General features: G+C 45.8%; 1 long non-coding RNA gene across 2 annotated transcripts; it reads left to right on the forward strand.

Annotated features, from left to right (window-relative positions):
- Positions 1 to 1,271: 1,271 nt before the first annotated feature.
- On the forward strand, positions 1,272 to 18,249 carry LOC118531168 (uncharacterized). Of its 2 annotated transcripts, none has more exons than XR_004915025.2 (3): positions 1,272 to 2,667; positions 5,749 to 5,880; positions 17,681 to 18,249. It is a non-coding gene; the product is annotated as an uncharacterized LOC118531168 (long non-coding RNA). The 2 variants fall into 2 exon arrangements; XR_013443205.1 differs by lacking the exon at positions 17,681 to 18,249 and adding an exon at positions 10,047 to 10,125.
- The last annotated feature ends 892 nt before the right edge of the window (positions 18,250 to 19,141 follow it).

Consider the following 19,141-nt stretch of genomic DNA (forward strand, 5'->3'; position numbering starts at 1 on the left):
GGGGGGGTTCCACAGCTGCTGCCGCCCCCCACTCCCACCCCATAAATGCTGAATTTACTGCTAGGAGTTTAAGTAAATTTTCAATGAAATTAAAGGAGAAGGGATTATTTATTTATTTTTTAAAGATTTTATTTATTTATTTGACAGAGAGAGAGACAGAGAGGGAACACAAGCAGGGGGAGTGGGAGAGGGAGAAGCAGGCTTCCCGCTGAGCAGGGAGCCCGATGTGGGGCTCGATCCCAGGGCCCTGGGATCATGACCTGAGCCGAAGGCAGACGCTTAACGCCTGAGCCACCCAGGCGCCCTGGAGAAGGAATTTTTTAAATGCCTTTGTATTTCATAGCTATTATATTTGGATGTATGGTTAAAATTGATGTAAAATGTCATATGCCTATAATTTTGTAAGTGCCAGAGGGATCGTCCCAATTAGAGAAGAGTCGCCAAAAAAAAAAAAAGAAAAAGAAAGAAAGAAAAAGTCACTGGGATGTAACTTTCTTGCATTTTGCCACATGGGCGGCTTGGAATTTGAAATCTTTTGAGTATTGAAAACAGAACAATCTTCTGTAACAAATGATTCTTACTATGATTTTTGCCTTTTGGAGCTTCTGGGGGCGGGGGGTAGACAACTGAGAAAGAGAAGCAATCTCTAAATGGAGATACACTTTTACGGCTTGAAAAAGCGGTTTTTTTAGTTGCTAATGAGCTCTTGTGAAATTGCCTGTCTGACAATTGGAGGTATATTTTTGAGGACATCCACTTGAGCTCTAAGACCAACAGGACAGAAAGGGTTAGGGAAGCTGTCTCGCTTGGCTGCAGCAGAAGAAAAGCCAGTGCCCTGCCCCGCCCCCCCCCCCCCAGCTTTAGTGAGGGATAACTGACAAATAAAAATAGCCTAACAAAAATTGCCTATAATTAAGGTATACAATGTGTTGTTTTGATATACGTATATACATTGTGCAGTGTTTGCCACGATCAAGCTAATGAATGTATCCATCATCTTACATAGTTACCTTTTTTTTTTTTTTTAGATTTTATTTATTTATTTGACAGACAGAGACACAGAGAGAGAGGGAACACAAGCAGGGGGAGTGGGAGAGGGAGAAGCAGGCCTCGCGCTGAGCAGGGAGCCCAGTACACAGCTCAATCTCAGGACCCTGGGATCATGACCTGAGCCGAAGGCAGACGCTTAACCGACTGAGCCCCCCAGGCGCCCCGGCATAGTTACCTTTTTTGCCACTGACTTTTGGAATCCTGAATTCACAGATCCCGGATGCCTGGCTCCGCCTCCAAGCTGGCACCCGCTGCTATTTCAGCCTCATCACAAGCTGTGTGGAGCTGACATCAGGTGAAGTCACTGCACTCGATGAGCTGGGCAGATTTGGGACACCCCTCTGTGGAGCAGACGCTGTGAAAACATTACGGATGCTGCTGGACCGTCTGGTTGTTGCAGATGTCCACGAGGAAAGATTTGCTTTCTGATGGCCCAAGTTAAAACCGAGCAGCTGATCGGCTATTTCTGGTGCAGACTTGTTGCATTCTGAACTGTGATTCCTGCCCAAAGCAGCAGGTTGGGCGAGGGCATGTCACAGGGACTGTGACCCTCCCACCCACTCCTGACGGGGGACATCTCATGGCTGTGGATTGTTGTATTTGACTTTTCCTTTAGCTGCAATTGCCATCAATGGATTGATGATAGTCTGACTATTCCTTCCTCACTTTCTCTTGGTACACGCACCTCAGTGGGGCCGTCTGCTAAATGCAACTGTCCCCCCCCCAAAAAAAACATTATCTTTTCTAGGGGGCTCACTAGATCCATGCTTAGGGTGAAAGGGGTAGAGAGTTATATAAACCCATTTTGAACATTTTTTAAAAAGCAGGATTTTGCCCCATTTCCTGAACCTAATTGAGTCTTTCCGGATAAGTTGCATAAAAAAAAATTTTTTTTTCTATGAAAATGCTTTTGTCCTTCTTGCGTAGAACCCTTCCAGACAAAGGTCTGGGTGAGGGTAGGGGGTGGCTGAAAAAGAATTAAAGATTTAATTACTGAATGGGACACACTGATTTGTTTTAAAGATTTCTTTATTTATTAGTGAGAGAGAGAGAGAGCATGAGTGGGAGGGGCAGAGGGAGAGGGAGAGAGAATCTCAAGCAGACTCCATGCCAAGCTCAGAGCCTGACGCAGGGCTCGATCCTAGGACCCCTGAGATCGTGACCCAAGAGGAAACCAAGAGTCAGACACTCAACCAACTGTGCCACCCAGGCTCCCAATACTGATTTTTTTAACAACAGAAAAAAACAAAACCCCAGTACTGGGAGGCTCAGGGGAGGAGAGGGGAGAGCATTACCGATCTTGGTTTTTCAGAACTGTTCTGGGCTTTCCTTTCTTTCTGAAGGAAAACTCCCCTTGTTGCCTTCCCAAGCAGTTCTAGCTTTGAATTCAGATTCTGAGTCGAAGACCCCACCTGACAGCAGGGTGTGGCCCAGTTACTGCACTTTCCACGAACATATCCAGATGTCCACACAGCTCACTGACATGCAAAAACAATTTGGACCTGATGGCCTCAAGTAGTCCATCGTAAGCCAAGAACTCAAGGGAATTATCTGGACTGCAGTGAGAACCCTAGGATGGGAGGTCCCATCTAGGGGCCCTGATACCTCGATGTTCAGGTAAGTACATGGCCTGCTGGGGGCGGGGCAGTGCTAACAATGTAAACTCTGTGTTTCCAGGAGGACCACGCGGGGCCTCTGGGATTGTACTTCTCGTGTGAGTCCCCCGAATATCATGATATTCATTGCTTGTGCCCTAGAAGGTGATCAGATCAGTTTCAACTTACTGGCCACAGTTGTGTTGGGCTGAATTGTTGCTACCTCTGCTCAGGTAAAGAAAGGCTCCTACAGAAATGTAAAGAGGAAGCCATTTCCTTTTCTAAGACAAACCTTTATGATTCCTGGGTTTCATTGTACCTGGCTAAGTCCAAGATCTCTGCAGGGCATGTCTGAGCTCAGTGCTGCATGTTTTGCTTTAAAGATGCCTTGGCTAAGGGCAAAGGGAGTGTGCAGAAAAGAGTTAGCCTAACAGTTCTAGAAAGGCCTGCTTATAAGTTTGGCCCTTGGCTAACGTCTGAAAATGTGGGTTTGGGGAGGGTTCCAGGGTTTCATTGGATGGGTGCAGCAGGGTTCATTAACACTTCTTATTAACATCTGTAATCAGCCTGTTGACAAATCAAAGTGGGAGTCTTACTTACGAGACAGAATGTGAAAGTAGACGCCTGGAGAACAGAAGCTGGGAGGCATATTCTTTCATCTTACCAAGAGGAGAGTTATACCATGTTCTCTGAAGATGATACCTCAAGAAACAGAAGTTGTAGAATTGTATTTAAGTGACAAAGAAAAGCAATTGCAATCTAACTAAAACGTGTTTTGTGGAAGCAGGGAGTGGAAGGGGACAATGGCACCGTGAGAAAATCTTGGTCCTTCATAATGAGACGTCATTTTTTTTTTTAAAGATTTTATTTATTTATTTGACAGAGAGAGAGATAGTGAGAGCAGGAACACAAGCAGGGGGAGTGGGAGAGGGAGAAGTAGGCTTCCCGCGGAGCGGGGAGCCTGGTGCGGGACTCGATCCCAGGACCCCGGGATCATGACCTGAGCCGACGGCATACGCCTAACCATCTGAGCCACCCAGGGGCCCTGTCATTTGGTCTTCTCTATCACTAATTCTCTCTTCTGCCTCATTTATCCTACCAGTTAGAGCCTCCATTTTTTATTGCATCTTATTAATAGCCTTTTTGTTGTTGTTGTTTTTTTTAAGATTTTATTTATTTGACAGAGAGAGACACAACGAGAGAGGGAACATAAGCATGGGGAGTGGGAGAGGGAGAAGCAGGCTTCCCGCGGAGCAGGGAGCCCAATGTGGGGCTCGATCCCAGGACCCTGGGATCATGACCTGAGCGGAAGGCAGACGCTTAATGACTGAGCCACCCAGGCGCCCCGCCTTTTTGGTTTTGACTTGATTAGATAGTTCTTTTATTTCTCCAGAAAGGGATTCTCTAGTGTCTTCTATGCTTTTTTCAAGCCCAGCTAGTATCTTTATAATAGTTATTCTGAATTCTAGTTCCGACTTCTTACTTATGTCCATACCGATTAGGTCCCTGGCAGTCAGTACTGCCTCTTGTTCTCTTTTTTGAGGTGAATTTTTCCATCTTGTCATTCTGTCCAGAGAAGAATAGATGAACAAGAGAACAAAATACTAAGATGACAACAATGATCCCAGAGAAATATCCACTAAACAAATTAGAAGAGACCTGAAAACAAAACAAATAATAATAATAATAATAATAAAAATAAAAATAAATTAAAATTAAAAAAAGAATATAATCAGACAGGTGAACAGAATAGAGCAATACACTGGATCCTTTGTGTATTTTGGCCCATTTGTTGGAAAACTAGATCCCAAAGTTGTAAAGAAAGAAAAACATATATGTACAAAAATAAAATTAAATACAGCGAAAGGATAGAATGTAACTGTAAAAATGAAAATTAAAAGACCAAATAAAAGAGAAAAAAGGAAAAAAAAGGAGGAATATAAACAGACAGTTGAACAGAACAGAGCAATACTCTATATCCTGAGTGTATTTTGGTTGGTTTGTTAGAAGAAACTACATCTCAAAATTGTAAAGAAAGAAAAACTTATATATATACAAAAATAAATATTTTGAAAGGATAGAATGTAACTGTGATGATGAAAATTTAAGAAGACTTTAACAAAAAGAAGGAGAAGAAGAAGAAAGAGAATATGATCAGACAGGTGAAGAGAATAGACATATACTAGATTCTGGGTGTATTTTGTTGGTCTGTTAGAAGCAACTACATCCCAAAATTGTAAAGAAAGAAAAACTTACATATATATATATATACACATATATACGTATATATGTATATATATATATATATACACATATACATATATATGTATATATATATATACACACAAAATTAAACACAATGAAAGCATAGAATGTAAAAATGACAATTAAAACATTTAAAAAAAAAGAGTTGATGAAATAAGAAATTGGTTGTAAAAGGGAAGAGAAAAAAAATTAAAATTGAAAGACTAAAGAATTGTGGGAAAAAACCCATGAATTCTATGTGCTGTATTCCCCTAGCGCTGGAGTTTTGCAGTTCTTATTGATCAGTAAACTTGGTCTTGGCTGGATGTTCTTGCTGATCTTCTCGGGGAGGGGCCTGTTGTGTTGATTCTCCGTTTTGGAGAACGACCTTTTGAATTTGTGGGTGACTGTGTGTTGGGCTTGATTAAATATGGCCGCTGTATGATGCTTGGCTTGAGCCTCTAATTGCAATTTTACATCAAGAGAGGCAGCTCCTGAGAGAAAAATGGCTAAGGGATAAAACCATCAAGAAGCCCTCTTTGGTGTCTGGCCTCACAATATCCTAATTATGAAGGGTTGCTGGCAAATGGGAGAAGCCTTGTCTGGGGGATATGGGTGTCCCCAGGTGCGTCCTCTATCCAATCCTAAGGAAAGCGGGGCCACCCATTATCTCCACAAGTCCACAGTTAACCCCATGGAGTGGGGTACGCTCCAGCTTTTAAGGAGCGACTTTGTCATCCCCGCCACACAGAATTGGTCAAGGTGGTAGTTGAGTTATACGATTATTGGGGGACTCCATCCCGTTTTCCCGCTGTTCAAATAACTCTATGCCCACGGGGCCCTGTTATTATCCCCACAGAGTAACAAGCATGAAGATTGTCTATATGTGAGCTAGCGTGGCAGTTTCTCTGAAGTTTCCCTCGAGTTGTCTGGCTTAGGCAAACAACAAACATTCAAAGACAATCAGAACTAGAATTTGGCATCCGCAAAGGTATGTTATTGGAACATAATTTTTCTCTAAATTCACGCTTATTTCCCAGAGATAGCCAAATCAAGACTAATTCATTTGTAAAACAAGTCTGGTTTTTAAGTTTCTTTTTTTTTTTTTAAATTCATTTGAGAGAGAGTGAGCAAGAGTGAAAGCACGAGCAGGGGGGAGAGCCAGAGGGACAGGGAGAAGCCGACTTGCCCCTAAAACAAGTCCAGTTTTAAAAAACGTGGTCTAATTGTTTACATAAGCTCAGCGAGAATAGTGATTGACCATAGTATAGATCCTTTTTTTTAATTAAATTTTTTTTTTTTTTAGAGAGAAAGCAGGGGTGGGGTGGAGGAACAGAGAGGGAGAGAGAGAATCTCAAGCAGGCTCCATGCCCATCATGGAGCCTGAGGCAGGTCAATCTCATGACCCTGAGATCATGACCTGAGCCAAAATCAAGAGTCCAACGCTAAACAGACTGAGCCACCCTGGTGCCCCTGACCATATAAATCCTTTAAACTCTGCTTTTCTGGGGGCGCCTGGGGGGCTCAGTTGGTTAAGCATCTGCCTTTGGCTCAGGTCATGATCCCAGGGTCCTGGGATCAAGCTCCACATCAGGCTCCCTGCTCAGTGGGGAGTCTGCTTCTCCCTCTCCCTCTGCCCCTTGCCCCGTTCTGTTCGTGCTCCCTTTCTCTTCCCTCAAATAAATAAATAAAATCTTAAAAAATATCTGCTTTGCTGGAACTTTTCATAAGGAATCTCTAGACTGAACTTTTAATAGCCGCCTGAGGCGAAAAGCCAGGCCACGTATCTGCCATCAGACATGGCTGCAATCCCTGTAGATTTGGGCAAATTCCTCTTCTCTAGGTCCCCAAAATGTCCTGAGGTTCCTGCACCTGCCAGGAAGTGATGTTCTTTACTCTCCTGGTACGGCTGCTGGGAACTCTATAAACAAGGTATCAGGCCCACATTTCCAAGGGGTTTCCCTGGCTCCATAAAGTCAACCTTAGTTCCTTAGAGCTGTCTGGTCATATCTGAGTCTATGCTTGTCTGTCTCAAACATGACATTTCAGTCAAAGCCTTGGTAAAATAACCAGTGTTTCCAGTGGTGTCCTGCTACAGGGAGAACAGATTCTTATTGAACTTACGCAAATAATTATAATCCCATGGGAAAAAAAATACTGAGAGTTTCTGAATTTTATTTTATTTTATTTATTTATTTTTTTTTTTTTAAGATTTTATTTATTTGCGAGAGAGACAATGAGAGACAGAGAGCATGAGAGGGAGGAGGGTCAGAGGGAGAAGCAGACTCCCCGCTGAGCAGGGAGCCTGATGTGGGACTCGATCCCGGGACTCCAGGATCATGTCCTGAGCCGAAGGCAGTCGCTTAACCAACTGAGCCACCCAGGCGCCCCGAGTTTCTGAATTTTAGAGGGTTCAGGTAGGGAGAAAAGTTAAATGTTTCAATTTGTTCACAAAGGGATATTTTATCACATTTCTGTATATCACGGATGTCTTAAGAGAAAGTTTCCTTAATCTGGAAGAGCAAACATGAAAGAACCAGCTATGGTTCAAACAAGAGTCATAAAAACTTTAATTATCTTCTTTAATTCATTCAGTCCTACGTTATTAATTTTTGTCCTGTTTGAACGCAGCTTTTCCATGAGTTCTGGAAATTCTTACCCAGTTCAGTTTTATGATCTTAAAGATAACAAATACCTGTATTTGTCCAAAAAAAAAAAAAAAAGTCCTTTTCATGAATCTCCTTGAAGACAAAACTCATTTTGCAAGAGCATCAGAACAATAACTATAAATGACCAAAAAACTCAGAAACGGACAAGGATAAAGATCTGATATGAGAGTTCATTATAATGCAGCTGACAAGGAAATCCAGTTATTTCTCAGACACCTAGCATTTTAATGATTAGAATATCAAGTGATGAGCCGATACCAGAACATATTAAAACCTTAGGGATTTTATGCAATTTCTAAAACAGTTACAGCATTTACCCATTTAATACAACCTAAGGCGTATTATTTGTTGGACGGTGCTTCCTGAGTAACTTAACATACCAAAGAAACAAGCCTCGTCAAAAAGACTTCATTTACAATTCAAATCTCAGGGAAGTTTGTCAGAAACCTTAGAAGGTTTTAAAGTACAGGTCTAAATAGGATTACAGATCATTATAAATTTTGAGAAGTTTTCACTTTAAGTAATCAAAGACCTGATAAAGACAAAACATAAAAACTTTCATTTTCTGGATAAAGAAAAGAAAAAGAAACCTTTGTTTACACCTTCTTATCAAGAGCTGACCTGTAATCCAAGAAAACTTGTCTTTTTAACAAAGAGTAAAGTAGAATTTCAGTCTTATATCAGCATACTTTTAAAATCCATTCATTTCAATCTTAATCTGTCCTAACCACACATAAAATTCTTTTCTAAAGCTTTTCCTTCTACAACTTTCTTTTGTCTTCAGATTTTGTCCTAAGCCTTTTCGGTCTAACTAACCAGTCTCAATTTAGGACAAAGTTATTTTCTTTTTCCCTCAACAAAATGTATGCTCACTTCTTATACCTTTCTTACACGTCTCCTACTTTCTTACGTAAAGAGTTGCTTTCCTTATCATTTCCATCAGTCTTAACTACATTCAGCAGAATTTTAACTCTCAGAAACTTTAGTCTCCAATGAAGACAAACTGTCTATCACAGCAGGATTTTAGATTGGCAAATTTATGAATGTACTTCATAATTTTTAGGAACATGCATTTTCCTAGTACAATGTCTCAGGAAGGCACACAGCATGTTTTCCAACAGACCCAGGTATCTTTAGTTTCTCTTTTTTTTTTTTTTTTAAGATTTTATTTATTTTTACTTGAGAGAGAGCGTGAGAGAGAGAGAGCACGAGTCGGGCAGGGGAGAGGCAGAGGGAGATGCAGGCTCCCCGCTGAGCAGGGAGCCCGACACGGGGCTCGATCCCAGGACCCCGGGATCATGACCTGAGCCGAAGGCAGATGCTTAACGACTGAGCCACCCAGGCGCCCCTAGTTTCTCTTCAATAAGAAGCCAAAAGCAGGTAAACCTTGTTTAGTCATTAGTGTTTCCGTATTTTATCTTATTTGGAAAAGACTTAGATATCCAATGATTTCAACCCAATTTATAATTTAACTTAGCAAAACTTCCAAGTTTCAGGTTACCAAAGATTTTGAAAGCTAACTTAACAATTACCCATGAGAACTTTATGAGACAGACAAAATTAACCATCATTTTTTAAAGTTTATTTATTTTTAGTGATCTCGATACCCAACGTGGGGCTTGAGCTCACAACCCTGAGATCAAGAGTCACGTGCTCTTCTGATTGCGCCAGCCAGGCGCACCTCCCTCCCCATACCCCCACCCTGCATCTTTTAAAGAAAAGTTTATTTATTTATAAAATGAACCATCATTTTAAGCCATCTTTTTGCTGACGAATTGCAATGGAGATAACATGAGTTTATTTGACTTCAATAAACCTTAGTAGAATAAAAGTTTTATATTTAATGCCGATAACTCTAAAAACATCTATTTTAGTTACACCAACAAGCTTAAATTAGCCTTATTACTGAGTATGTCGCATCTGTGTCCACTAGAAGTCGATGAGTTTGTTTCCCATCGTCAGTTTTTACCTGGGGTACCCTTGGGAAAGTCTAAGTGGGCAGTTTAAGTCCAGGGGAGCTGCTGGGCCTTCAGGGGGAAGGGAAAGACGATGGGATGGAGTAAAAGAGGGATCATCTGGAATGTGTGCAGGGCCAGATGGGCCATGAAACCCAGCAAGACACATTCTACAGTTTTTGTAGAGGTCGGGATTTGGGGGACAGTGCCATGAAGGCTTGCACAGGAGACCTCTGACCATTTGAAGGAGTTCTGGCAAAAGGTCAAGCAGGAAAATAGTATTATAAGAAAGGGTTCCATAGAGGGGCCATACCTCTTGATCTGGGACTTTGTACCAAGGCCAGGAAACATGACATAAAAAGATGGGACATTTTTCCTCAGGCCTTGGGGGCCAAATTTTTTCCAGTTTTTAAAAAATACAGCCCCAGGGCGAGTCCGAAGGAATAGAGGGGATTTGTAAAGACCAGCTGCAGATTCCCCAAGGGGCGTCCCACCAAGGGGAATGGAGCTCGGACTAGTGGTCTTGATTTCAGGCAGGGCGTCCCACTCGATGGAAGAAAAAGAACTTCGCCATGACTCCAGGCAGGATTCCTGAGGCACACGGATTGTAACACTCCTACAGCTCCCTCAAGAACTTCCTTTAATGTTTTACCACTAGAGCTTTGCTCTTGTCAGTGTTACTCCCCTCCCATAACTGTAACCTGCCCTCCCCCGCCACACACATACACAAGATATATGTTAGCAATTACCTTTCAAACCTGCGGCCCACTGATATACATTTGAAGGGTCTCATGACTAATGATTTACTAAACAATAGAAGCAACCTTATCTTAACAATGGCTAGCCCTCCAAGGTCCTGGAGACCTTGCTTTTAACATGCATGAATTCCTTAGAGACTTACGCTATTCCCTAACGCTGTTCACTAACTAACGAGTCTATAATCAGCCACTCCTCACAATCCCAGCGCGGCCTTTCTGCCCACAGCCCCGTCCCTGTACTATAATAAAAGCACCTTTTTTTGCAACAAAAACGTCTCAAGGATTCTTTCCTGACCATTTGCCCGGCCCCACATTGCCACTGACCTGAAAAAGAGCCAGATGTCATGTGGAGCAACTGACTCTACTAGGGTGTCCCACCAAGGAGAGGGTCATGGCAGAGAGCAAAAGGAATCCTTGTTGGGGCAACAGGGAAAGCTGGGCACCTGGTGGCCAAACTAGGTCAGAAAAAGGAGGTGGGGGACTCAGCACTCAATCACAGAGGAGCGTGTTCTGCCTACAGATCAAGATGGTGGCTGGATCTGCGAGAGTAAAGGGAAGCGGGGCATGCCTGAAAGAAGCCAGGCGGCTGAGAGTCAGTCCCCGTCGGGAGAGGGTCCCAACTGAGTGTGTAACGTGTGCGGATTTGCCCTGGATGAGCTGCAGATGGAGTGGAAGAGGAAAGGAAAGGGGTCCTTCGCCCTCACAGGCCCTCAGACCTTCAGACCACACCGGGGAGCCACCGTGGCCAGAGACTTTAGTTGTCTGAGGAATACTAGGGTTAGGCCACCAAAGGGCCAGAGAGAGAGGAGAGGGGGGGAAGGCTCCCTCTGAAGGCCAAGAGGAGAAATCCCTCACCCTTTCAGGCAAGGGCCATCTGAGGGGTTCCCCTTGTGACTTCGGATCCTCACCGAGGAGTAACCAGTTCTCCAAGCAACGGGAGAGGTCATCAGTCAGAGGTCATCAGTTCTCCCAGGAATCCGAGAGTCCATCCACCGAAGGAAAGTCCTGAGAAATTCCTAGAGAATCTGGGGAGAGTCCCAGGCCAGCAGAGGTCCCCCGTGTGAGCCACCAAATGTGGGGCGTCCCAATTGGGTGGGGGCCAGCGGTGCTGGACACGCAGGAATTCACTCAAGGCAGAGCAAAGGAGATAGAAGTTTGCTGAATACACTGCAGGGAGGCAGTGGGCGGGACAGCAAAGGAGAGAGACCATCCGCCACGAGGTGGTGGTGAGGGGCCACAGTTATAGGCTGGGGTGAGGACGTATGGGAATGTATGGAATTGTCCCTTTTTTGGTAACTGTGCCTGGTTGTGAGTAGCCCAGTGATTACTGAGGCCTATGGCTATTTCGAGGTGGGTCCCTTAATGAGCCTGCTTGCGTTCTGCCCAGTGGTGTGGTCGCTGGGGGCCCTTGTGCCTTGCTCACGGTTCCGTTGCTCAAGCCTATTGCCTGAACGTGGCCTCTCCAGGTTCCTCCTCTGTAAAATGGGAATTACAATAGTACCTCCTTCCATAGGGTTGTTACGAGGATCATCTGGTCTGATGTACGTGGAGTGCTTTGCCTGATACCTGGCCCACAGTAAGACTTGGTTAATGGTTACCGCTTACGTGGATTATTATGAGGAATGTGGGAAGGTCTCAAATGTTAGATTTGGGTATTTGGGTTTTATCTCTGAGGCAGTGCGAGTTTTATAGTTGCAACATCATCAGGCCTTTAAAGGCTCCTCTCTTCAAGGTCAACACAGGGAAGAGGGCTGAGCAGAGAACCCGGCTGTTCATAGCTGCTGTGCTTGGACTGGATCGGCCCAGTGGCCTATTTGTGATTCTTTATTATATTCAGAGAACATAAATAAACCAAAAGGCTTTAGTTGCATTTTAAAATTGGACCTAAAAACAGCCAAACGGTCCTGTGCTCTGCTTCCTAGAATCAACACAGCTACAGAGCCCCCAAAAGAGGGAATGAGGATTCAAAGGCACACGGATAGAACTCCTCTCCGCCCCAGGCCCCACAGCCCTGCCAGCCAGGGCAGGCAGCAGTTTGGGAGCAGGTGGGGGCTGGCCAGGGGGCTTGGCAGTTATCGGGGTAGCACAGTGGGGCGGGTGCAGCTGGCTAGTCTTTATCTCTTGGGGCACAGAGCCCACAGGCCTGAGCTTTGGGGGCATGGGCAGCATCAGTGACAGCCTGGAGGGCCCAAGAGAGCTGTGGCATGGGGAACAGGACCCCTGGGCTCTGGAGACCGTGGACTTGGGCTACTCCCAGATCCTCTCTGAGTCTCAGTGTTCCAAACGGTGCAGGCAATGTGGGATGAAGGATGTCTTCTGGGCTCAGCTCTGGAGCCACTGAGGAATGTCTAGGATTTTGCTGCCAGCCTCTATTCCTACTCTGTTGTTACAGCATCTCACTTTTCCTTTCGGGAATCATCCCTTCCCCTTCCCGTCCATGTGGTTTGGGGGCAGGCGAGCCAAGACCAGCCAGTAAGGATCCCTGTGATTTCTTCAGGGATGGGAGCCTGACCAGAGCTGGCCAATGTGGGTTTGCCCTGGGACTTTTGCTTGAGAAAGAGCCTCTCTCTGAGCTCTGTATTTGTCAAACTTATCGAATGGTGCTTTGGGGGCCATCTAACTCCACTGAGGGAAAAACATGCCTGGGAAAGCAGGGATGGGAAAGAACTAGGCAGATTCCTAATATCTGAGCACCTTGGTGGTGGTGCGAGTGGTTCGGGTGGCCTCCAAGGGATCTCACTCAGAGTTCCCTGTCCCAGTGAGGAAGAGTCTCCTGTTTCTGACTCCTCCTATCCTGGGCATTACGGGGACACCCCTCAGATTGGCTACACCACCTATGTGAAGGAATGGCCAAGCTGGGCAGAAGAACTAAGATCTAAGGGATCTCCCAACTTTTCGGTTCCATCAGGGCTTATCCCAGGTGGATTTCCCCTCCCCGGGTGCCCCATCTTGTCCCTCCATGTGGCTATGCCAGACAGAACAATTCTACTAAAAGATGATCAGGTAGCTGTGCCATATAGAACACTAAAAGAAGTCTAGTGTATGCATTGACTTCTAAGGGAGTCTCAAGGGTGGGGAAACCAGGGTCGCTCTCTGGAGGTAGGACCAAGCCTGGGTAAGCACGACTCCTCCCAGCACCTCGCAAGGAGGACAGGGGCTCTGGCTGTCAGTCGCATGAGTCGCTAGGACCACACATCAGGAAAAGATGAGGAGGAACTGAGGTAGGGGACGCCTTTTCCTCTCTTCCCAAGTCTCCCTGATCAACTATAAGAAATTGAGGTAAGGGACGCCTTTTCCTTTCTTCTTGTAGATGCATAATTCCCAGACCAAGACCTTACTCCTTTAAGAGTCCCTTCCTGGCATTGGAGGCTATAGGAAGAGTACCAGACCCATAAATTGCTCAATATCGTTTACTCGGATGCTTTCCTGGTTTTAACTGGACGAAGGCAACTCATTTTCTTTTGTCCTGGGACGTGGCCACAATAGAAGTTGGAGGAGGAGATGTGGCCACCTGAGGGACTTTGCCTTCCTGGTTTTAACTGGGAAAAATTTTATTTTGTTCTGATCTCAGCCATGTAGGATTGATCCTAGCCTCCTGGCTGCTTTGTTCCGGCTCTCCCCCCACCCCCCCTCCACTCCAGGAGGAACAAAGGAACACCACAGCCACATAAAAGTTGATAGGCAAATAGTCTGTAGGGGAATCTCCACCCCTGGCTCCATCCTTCCTAGGGTAAGATCAGGTCCGCATACCTGTCCCAACCTATCTTGGAACCCCTGCTGGTGCTCCAGGCTTTACCCTCTGCAAGAACAGGTAGTGCTCCAAGGGGGATCAAGGGAGGTACTGCTACAAGACCTGAGATGAAGGGCGACCTCAAAGTTTCCCAAGCTTGGATGTAATGCTTCTCTTAAGTCAGACCCTCTCTGAAGCAGAAAAATGTGGGGTTCTGGCCACCACTGAAAGATACGGGGATCAAGGGATGCATGAGCCCATGGGTGACTTCAGTTTCCAACTGGAGTCCCATCTATACTTTCTCAAGACCCCAACCGGGGACCCTCTCAAGACCCCAGTTAGGATCCTAACGATCCCCTTGGAAATTGGTATCGCTGTCACTTCCAAGCTCGTATCATAGAGGGATTGAGCGGTATATGGGGGTTTCTCACTCATTTCCCAGGGTAATGGCTATAATTGGAACCAACTATGGTTAGTCTACCTCAGGACAGAGACTTTAAGGAATATTCCCAAGCAGCTGCCAAAACTCCCTTTGTTTTAGGGAAATTCCCTGTCTTCTCCGGCCTGACAGGGACTGCATATTCCCACTTTGGTGGGGAAAAAAAGCATGGCATCTACTCATCTGTCCGAGCTGATGAGGTTTAGAACCAGGAACGATTCTATCTAGGTTTGCGGAAGGTCAAAAAAACTCGAGTTAAAATGGCGGTTAATCTTGTCTGTCTCAAAAGTTTTCATGGGTAATTGTTAAGAAAGCTTTGCTTGGATGATAAATGGGATTACATCTAGGTCTTTTCCTAATAGAGTAAAGTGCTAAAGCGTTGATTACCAGACATCGGTGTGTGCTTTTCAAGGATATTTGAGTCTATTGATAAAAAATGGCGGTTAATCTTGCCTGTCTCAAAGTTTTCATGGGCAATTGTTAAGGTAGCTTTCAAAGTCTCTGGGAAAGGATATCTGGGTCTGTTGGTAAATAAACTGTCAACCCAAACTCGGGAAGAAGACCCAACAATTTTCTTAGATTGAGAGAGGCTCTCATTAAATACACAGCTATCTCCCCTGCCTGGTTGTCCCTGAGGCCGAGATTGTTCTTATTCGGAAAAAAACTGCAAAAGTTGGCTATTGGCCCCGAGGGGACCCTAGAAGAGCTCTAACAAGCTGCCAGTGGGTCTTTTACAGTCTGGACCCAGAGGAGAGTGAGGAAGATCGGCCTCCCAAGGCCCTGGCACCAAAGGCCATCTGGGTGGCCGCCCGGGACACTGGCCCCGTGACAAAAACCAAGGCCCTGTAACCCTTGTCCCACCTGTGGAGGGGGACGCTGGAAATCTGAATGCCCTCGGGGATGTCAATCTGCGAGGGCTCAGGTGGCCAGCGCCCCTGATTGGGACCTGATGGGGCCCGGGGCTCTCCGTGGTGGCTTCTCCACAACAGCCCACCATAGGGAACCCAGGGCCTCAGGGAATTTTGGAAACAGAAGGAAAACCAGTCGATTTCCTTCTTGATAACCGGAGCCAGCTCTTCTGTTCTACTCTCCACCCCGGGGCCAACTGTTCAATCGCAGTGTTGTCCTTAAGAGTGTCACTGGGCAACCCCAGAAGCCAAACTTTTTTCTCACCTTCTGGGGTGCACGTGCGGAGATCTAATTTTCTCTCACTCTTAATGCCTGGGAGCCCCACACTTCTCTTCATTCCCAGGTCTGGGCAGCTCAGGCTGTAGTGGGTCGGGCCTTAACAGCAGGGCCTGTTCCCATACACCTTAAGGACCCCACAACTTTCCCTTGTTGGAAAGGTTTTTTGGGCATAACAGGACACTGCCGCTCCTGGATACTAGAATATGGAGAAATAGCACACCCTCTCTCTCGGCTCAAGGACACCCAGACAGCCGGTATCCATCTATTCATACGGGATCCAGAGTCGGAAAAAGCTTTTAAAAATCTCAAGAGGGCCTTGCTCAGTGCCCCAGCTTTAATTAAGTCTTCCTACCGGGAAGGCTTACAACTTGCATGTGACAGAAAGAACAGGAATGGCCTTGGGTGTCCTAACTCAGGCCTGGGGGCCAGCTCAACAGCCAGTAGGAAACTACAAAACAAACTCTGGGACAGGATCTTATTATCTACACTCCTCATAACACCCAAGGCCTCCTATCAACTGATAGCCGTCGCTGGCTCACAGACAGCTGCCGTCTGCGCTACCAGGCCCTCTTCCTGGAAGGCCCAGTCATGCAAATAAAAACTTGTTCTACTTTAAAATCCCGCCACCTTCCTTCTGGGAAAAGGCACAGGACCAGAGCATGACTGTCAAGAAATCATAACCCAAACCTATGCTGCCTGGGAGGACTTAAAAAGAAACCCCAATAGCAAACCCAGAATGGACTTTATTTTCTGATGGGAGCTTATTTGTTGAACAGGGCACCCGAAAGGCTGGATCTTTATATGAAACAACAGAGAGTAACCCTCTCCCACCTGAGTCAAGCGCCCAACCGGCTGAGCTGAGGGCCCTCACCTGAGCTTTAGAGCTCAGTAAGGACAAAAGAGTCAGTGTATATACTGACTCCAGATACGCCTTTTCTAACTAAATGCAAACATGCCTTTCCTGACTGCTTCCGGTTCTCCTATCAAGTATCACCAGGAAGTCACCCAGCTCTACGAGCCATACATCAACCCCGGAAATAGCAGTTAGACGTTGCAAGGGGCACCAAAAAGGAACGGATGAAGTGTTGGAAGGGAATAGATTGGCCGATGCTACAGCAAAATCAGCTGCCAGGTCAATGACCCTTACGGTTGCCCCCCTAGTCTGGGATGGCTCCATAACCCAGGAAACACCCCGCTATTCATTTGAGGAAAGACAACGGGCAACACAACGGGGATATACTCCCCAGTCTACAGGCTGGCTCCAGGCAGAGGATGGTAGGCTTCACCTGCCAGCCGCTGACCAATGGAAGGTCCTAAAAACCCTACATCAAACCTTCCATTTAGGTTGAGATAAAACCCTACAAATGATCCACAAACCCTTTACAGGGAGAAATTTAGATAGGACTATTAAAAACATGTTAAAAACAATGAAGTCTGCCAGAAGAAGAACGCATTCTCCCATTCACAAATCCCCAGAGGCATGTAGCAAGTAGGAAGTTACCCCAGGGAAGATCGGCAAATGGACTTCACACGTGTCTAAAATGCATGGGTTCCTGGTACCTCCTGGTTTGGGTAGATACCTTCATGCACTGGATTGAGGCCTTCCTCTGTAAAACCGAAAAAGCCCCAGAAGTGATAAAGGCAATGGTAAATCCCTTGGTTTGGACTCCCCCAGTCCCTTCAGAGTGATAACAGAATCATTATCCCTCTTGCCAGGAGCTTTCTATCTCCCAGCTCCAAAATAACTAACCTGTCCCATTTCACCCTGGGGACTAAGGGCTCGTTAGCGCCGGGCTGGAAAGGGCCACATACAGGGATTGTAGCAACTCCAACAGCAAAGTGAAGCCTGGATCCACCATTCCAGGGTCAAATCCTGGTTCCCAACGGGGCCTAACAAGGAACCAAAATCCCTCTGTAAACTCAGAGAGGACCTCAAACTAGTCTTGAAGCGACAAGACACAGATAAATATTATTTCCCCTATATCCCATCAAATTGTCATCCTTATTGCATGTATGTGAGGGGTTCACTAAAACGTGCTCTGTTTCTCACAGGATCCCTGGCTGTACTCGGTCTTGCGTTGTGCTCTGGGCCTTGCCTCCTAAATGCCCCAACCTGCTGTGTATTTTCCAGAATAAGGGTCAAACTCCAAATGGTATTTCAGATGGAGCCTCACTTGAAGGTCAAAACCAAACATCTGCAGGGGACCCCTTGATAGATTGGGAGGAGAGGAGCCCTGACTGCCCCCGCATCCAGCACCCCTAACCAGCAGAAGGAGCTACCATCGGTCGTCGACCTTTTTCCCTAGCAGTTAGGGTTACCTCTTCAGAGGGAGGAATGATGGACAGTTGGAAGGCAGGCGGGCAGAGACAAGGGCCCCCCCGCCCACCCTAAGAGGAAACCACCCTTAGGAGGATTTTACACCACCCTGGAAGGAGCCCTCCACTCTTTTCCATATGATAGATAGATGAAAAAATCTGATTGGATGACAGGTGCAGGGAGGGTTAATCAGATTAAAACAGCCAGCCAACAAGCCCATAAAACCCCCTAGACATAGAAACTCCAGAGGCAACCCCCTCGGGTCCCCTCCCTCCTTGGGGGCTTTGTACCATCACTTTGCTATCACTCAATAAACCTTGCTATTGCTGCCCACCAGTCTGTCTGGTCTACCTCTCCGTTCTTCGAAGCAGAGTGACGAAGAACTGTGGACACCGATGGAGAAAAAAATCCTGTAACAATTTCAGCCCAATGGGGAAAGCTGACCAGTAAGTCCTGTCTCCAGAACCACCGGTGGGGCTGGCCAGGGTGGTCTTCCACCACCTACCCCTCCTTCTCAATCCGGTTTCCCCCCTCCCTTTCACCAAGGTGAAGCCCTACAAACTTCTTGCACCTCAGCTCTGTCTCAGCGTCTGCTTCTGGAGAACCTGTCCCATGATAATGCCCTCACTACTTGCACCTCTCCCCCATTTGATTCGCTACAGTCAAGCATTGTGCCCATTTTGTCCTCTCAACTTAATATTATTTCTAATGTTTTACAGATAAGGGAACTGAGACTCAAGAGACTTGCCCAAATAGTCTATTTTGGTCAGAAAATGCCAAGCCAAGGGGCACCTGGCTGGCTCAGTCTTTAGAGCAAGCGACTCTCAGTCTCGGGGTCGTGAGTTTGAGCCCCACATTGGACATGGAGCCTACTTAAAAGAGTAAAAACAAAGGTAATACTGCATGGAGCACTGGGCGTTATACGCAAACAATGAATCATGGAACACTACATCAAAACTAATGATGTAATGTATGGTGACTAACATAACATAATAATAAAAAAAACCCAAAGGTAGTAAATGCTCAGCTTTCACCACCTCCTAATTCTTTTACTACATTTTCGTTTTACTTGTGCTTTTGAGGTGATTTCTGTTACATCTGTGTGATACGCTGGTGCACGTGCCATTCTCAACTCTAAGTTTCAATGAGTGACCTCACGTTGGTAGCTTGAAATTGGCCATAGGGAGTATTTACAC

This window comes from Halichoerus grypus, chromosome 13, assembly GCF_964656455.1.
Source record: "Halichoerus grypus chromosome 13, mHalGry1.hap1.1, whole genome shotgun sequence".
Classification (NCBI taxonomy): Eukaryota; Metazoa; Chordata; class Mammalia; order Carnivora; family Phocidae; genus Halichoerus; species Halichoerus grypus.